The sequence below is a fragment of the Phaethon aethereus genome (assembly GCF_964289735.1).
Source record: "Phaethon aethereus genome assembly, chromosome: 30".
In the NCBI taxonomy this organism is placed as follows: Eukaryota; Metazoa; Chordata; class Aves; order Phaethontiformes; family Phaethontidae; genus Phaethon; species Phaethon aethereus.
This window is the reverse complement of record NC_138606.1, coordinates 209,592-215,192: the sequence shown is the minus strand read 5'-3', so window position 1 is coordinate 215,192 and position 5,601 is coordinate 209,592.

Below are 5,601 nucleotides of genomic sequence, written 5' to 3'. Positions count from 1 at the left end.
CAGGGTATCTCCCCTGCTGTCCCTCCCCTCCTGTCATGTCCCCTCCCTGGCCCCGCTCCCTGCCCCTCCCCTCCCTCCCTGCGCAGGCCCGGACCCCGTGAGCGGCCGAGGGCCGGCAGAGCGGTGCACACACCTTGCGCTGCTGAGGGAGCAGCTCCCGCCGCCATGGCCCTTCTCGCAGGCCCTCTCTCCGCAGGCCCAGTGTCCCGGCTGGCTGAGCAGGGGCTGCGGGGGTCAGCGGGCGCAGGGCGTCTCTGTGAGGAGAGGCCCGGCCTGCCCCTGCCGCCCAGCAACAGCCACGCCATTGGCCACGGCTGAGCGAATCAGGGGAGTTGGTGTTGGCCTGTCACAGCCAGACTGGGGAGGGGGGGCTGAGGGGCCTGAGGAGAAATGGATGAGAGATGGGCTGGGGGCAGCCAGGGCGAGGGGGGACCAGGGATGGGGATGGGGATAGGGATGGGGATAGGGATGGGGATAGGGATAGGGATAGGGATGGGGATGGGGATGGGGATAGGGATGGGGATAGGGATAGGGATAGGGATGGGGATGGGGATGGGGATAGGACCGGGACCAGGCCAGACCCATGGATGCTGCAGCTGCAGGAGCAGCCCTGAGCCAGAGTGCAAGTGTCTGAGCTGGCACCAGATGGAAGAGACTGGGAAACAATTCATCGAGAGCAGGCCATGGAAGAAGGTACAGTGCATGCGGCACCTGGGAGGAGCTGACACCCTCAGTTTCGTGTCTGGATCAGTGCTGTACCTGCACATGGGCTGACCCCAGCTCAGAGCAGAAGCTGTTGTTACCAATCCCGGGTGCCAGGATTGGTAACAACAATTTGCTCTCTCCTTCCCGGTGCAACCCGAGCGCACGACTGCCCTGCCTGCCCCTGCCCTGGTGCTTTGGGACCTCAGGGGCGAAAAGACAAGACAGTGGACTTACAAGTTATGGGGAGAAGTTGCGGGTACTCTTGAGCGGTCCTGGTCTTGCTTTGCTGACCACTTCTGTAATGTTTCCTGGGCAATTTATTCACTGCATATGTGCACACAGAGGTAAAGTCGGCTATGAACTAAGTTTCCAGTCAAGGGTTTCCTCTTACAATAAAACATGCTTCCATTTTCTTAGAGGTACCAGTCAGAAAGATAGACGCTGAAGCAGCATGTGCCTGTTGTGACAATAGGTAACAACGGATGATTGTATTCAGTTGATCCTTACTTGCTGGCTGGGTAGGGAAACTGTACATTAATTTAATCGTTTGTGTATAGGCAGGGCATTGATAATGTTCCTGTGTAGGTACCAGGTATGTGGATGGCTGGTTTTCTGCATATTTGTGACTGAACTTTCATGTTTGGTTTTTTTTTAATAAGGAAAATCTTGTTAGGTACTCCCAAGGATGAAAGAAATGCGAAGAACTGACGAAGAAAGAGGTGCCAGTCAGGACGAAGTGCAGGTTAGTGCTGGTTTTAAATGTTCTCAACTGTGTTCTAGCCAAAAGCCCTGTCTGAAACAACTGAAATGAGCTGAAGCCCTGGGTAATTTTCATCCCTGCACCCAGGGTTTTCATCCCAGGTATTCAGGAAGAAAAGGAGGGGTTCTCCAAAACGCTTGTGAGAGAGAAGGCAACAGCTGTCTGCAGACAGGTAGGTATATGAAGAAAGGGGCAGTGTCACTCAGCACGGGGAACAGTGATGTGCGTAGAGCCGTAGCGTGACAGCTTTGATGGCCTTGAGCAGCACAGCAGGAATTTTCAGCAGCAAGGCCGGGTGTGAACAGCTCCTGCCAAGCGTGGAGATGGGCAGGGGAGAGGACAGTGCTGCTCCTGTTGGTGTGTAGCAGGGGACAGTCGGTGGAAGCTGCTCTCAGGACACGTAATTAAGCGCTGTCATCTTGATACTCAGTGTGAAATCAGATGAGGAAGGAGGCTGAGTTATGAAAGGCTGTATTAACTGTGTGTGTGAAGTGACGGAAACAACTGCAAGGTGTTAAGGAGACTGTTAGTTGTGGTTAAAGAAGTAAGTGAGGTGACCCTCATAGCAGCTTTCTGATTGGGTCAGAACGGGGCAAGAGTGCACGTAAGGACAGAAAAGGCTGTGGCAGTAGTTGAGCTGCTCAGATCTCAAAGAAGAAACAATTTGGGCAATACCTGGCGAGGTCAGCATCTTGTACATGTTGCGTAGGCTGCGTGACTTGACCGCTGGCAAGGAAGGGAGTGTGATAGGAGTGTTGGAGTGCCAAGGAGCGGGGATGGCAGTGACTACAGACTCATTTCTCATTTTTCCATGGGCTGTCTGTAACTCCTCTTGCATTCTAAAAAAAGTGCCAGCCTTTTGGTGGAAAAAAAAAAAGGAAAAAAAAAGGTAGTGCTTTCCAAGAAATAAAATTTAATCCATTTTAATGAGCAGGTAGGTTATCTGTGGCAGAGCTAGGAAGGACCTGGACCTGGAGAGAGATTATGATGCTTAGTCTTACTATTCTAGAGTATTAAAAACATTTCCCTGAAACACTTTCCCAACATAACAAGACCTGACTTTCTGAAATAGCCTTTTTCCTAGGAGCTGCATCAGACTTAAGCCAGATGAGAGAGTCTTGCCCTCTGTCAGTCACTGAGGCTGATGCCAAGTCACCAGCGCTTTTGGCAGGGACAGAACAAGATCGCTATGGATGTGCCTGTGTGCTGACTGTCTTCAGGTTTTGCAGGTTGAAGGTTTGGCAGGACCGCTTGTGTCATTAACGTGATGGCAGTAGCAAAACCTATAGGCATCTGCGTAGGGCATTTTGGCATTTAGGTGATTTACAAGAGTACTTGAGCAGTTTAATGTTGTGTTGAGGTACCGTAGTTCCAGTGTCACCAGAAGAAAGTGGAGACCAAGCAGATGAGGGTGGGAGATAGATACTCAGAAGCGTTACAAGCTTTGACAGTGGAAACGTGTCATTTACAGTCTATCTGAACAGGTTTCCTTCCATGTAGTGTTCTTTTCAAAGATTTGCAGAGGGCGTTCTGCTATTCCCATCTCAGAACGCAGTGGCTTTAAGTTACAGGTCTCCAGTGAGATTTAAAAGAAAAGAAAGATCAGTGTGTCCTGGACAGAAGAGTAATTACACAGACTTGTCCTGGTTTCAGCCAGGATAGAGTTAATTGTCTTCATGGAAGCTGGTGTGAGGCTACATTTTGTATTAGGGATGAGAAAATGTTGATAAGGTGCTGATGGTTTGAGTTGTTGCTGAGCAGTCAAGGACAGTCCAGCTTCTCGTGCTGGCCTGCTAGGGGCTGGGGGTGCACGGGAAGCTGGGAGGGGACACAGCCAGGAGAGCTGACCCAGGCTGACCAAAGAGATATTCCATACCATATGACGTCATGCTTGGTGTATAAAGCTGGGACGAAGAAGAAGGAAGGGCTGGAGGGACGTTCGGAATGATGGCATCTATCCTCCCAAGAAACCATTATGCGTGATGGAGCCCTGCTTCCCTGGAGATGGCTGAACCCCCGCCTGCCCCTGGGGAGTAGTGAATGAATTCCTTGTTTTGCTTTGCTTGCATGTGCGGCTTTTGCTTTACCTGTTAAACTCTCTTTATCGCAAACCATGCGTTTCCTCACTTTTACTCTTCTGGTTCTGTTCCCCGTCCCACCATGGGGGAGTGAGCAAGCGGCTGTGTGGTGCTTAGTTGCTGGCTGGGGCTAAACCATAACAATAGTCTTGCTCATGTAGTTTTCAGTTCTCCTTGAGCAGCAGGTGTTGTTTTCAGGCTGGTCGTCTCCTGTCATGCAGAGACATCCATGTAGACGTGGTCGGTCACAGAGGCCTTGCTGCAAAAGGACTGATGGGTGGGTGTGTGGTTAGTGGTAGTTACCCCTTATCAAGAGTGCTGTCCCTCCCATTAGTGAACGATGCCTTGGAGGGGTTTCACATTGGTGGTAATTACAGAATAATAGCATGATTGTTAACTGTGGTAGTCTGAGGGGATGAAGGAAACAAGGATTTGGGGAAATTAAGATACTTTTTATTTGACATTAGGTTTTTTCCAATGCAGCGTTTGTGGATCACTGACAAGACAATGATGGAGGTGGTGGCTGAGATTCTATAATGGCAATTCTCTTGTTCTGGAATTGAAGCCCAAATTGCCTTCTAACAGACTACTGAATCTGGAAGTATAGGGTTTCTTTTGTAGAATCATAGAATCATTAAGGTTGGAAAAGACCTTTGAGATCGGGTCCATGGAGTCCAACTGTCAACCCAGCACCACCATGTCCACTAAACCATGTCCCGAAGCGCCATGTCTATACATTTTTTGAACACCTCCAGGGACGGTGAGGACACCATTTCCCCGGGCAGCCTGTTCCAATGCTTGACCACTCTCTTGGTGAAGAAATTTTTCCTAATATCCAGTCTAAACCTCCCCTGGCGCAACTTGAGGCCATTTCCTCTCATCCTATCGCTAGTTACCTGGGAGAAGAGCCCAACACCCACCTCGCCACAGCGCCCTTTCAGGTAATTGTAGAGAGCAATGAGGTCTCCCTTCAGCCTCCTCTTCTCTATACTAAACAACCCCAGTTCCCTCAGCCGCTCCTCATAAGACTTGTGCTCCAGAGCCATCACCATCTGATATGTTTAGGTACTTTCTGGAAGGTTATTGATTACATGATTAGTTTAACTTTTAAAGATTTCTTTAGGCTCATAACTGTGTGATTATGTTTAACAACCTACTCTCATAGTCCTTAGGCTATGCTTGCCTCAAGGCTAACATTTCAGCTATGTGTAAAGCTATGTGTAAAGCGCTGAATTGGTCAAAATTATATGGGATGGAACAGGATGGGAAAGCATCTCCTACTGAGTTTATGAATAAGTTAAAGGAGGCAGCCAAAAAGTATACCACACTGGATCCAGATTCAGAAGAAGAGAGAAATCAATTAGCTTTGTTATTTATTGACCAGTCCTCAAATGGTATCAGAAAAAAATTGCAGAAATGGCAAGGGGTGGATGCCCGAGACTTGGAAAACGATTAGGCATAGCATGGGCGGCATACAGGAATAGAGATCACCAGAAAGAGGCTGTTAGTGCCAAACTGATTGCTGTGTCAGAAGGAACTCCTAGAGGGAGAGGGAATTTCAGAGAAGGATATCAAGGACGGGGTCACAGCCGTGGAAGGTCCTTGCCTCAGCTAGGAGAAAATCAGTGTGCATATTGTAAAAAGGAAGGGCACTGGAAAAGTGATTGCCCTAACCGGGAATTTGGAATGACTGCAGACACACTGCTCTTGGTGGGGACGGAATGAAGGGGACCAGAGGAGTCTCTCCCGGCGGAACCTCTGGTTAAAATTAAGCTGGGAGAGGGAGAAGTCGAGTTTTTAGTAGATACTGCAGCCACATACTCTGTTTTAAACACATTAAAAGGAGAAATTAGTAATAGACAAGTAAAGGTTGTTGGTGCAACAGGAAAGCAAGAAATATGGCCATTCTTTAAACCGATGAAATTTAAGTTGGGAAAATAATGAGTGATACACCAATTTTTATATTTGCCTGGGTCACCCACGCCACTCCCGGGAAGGGATTTATTAGAAAAATATGATAGCAGAAATAAGATTTACGGACGGAGAAGTAGAAGTGTT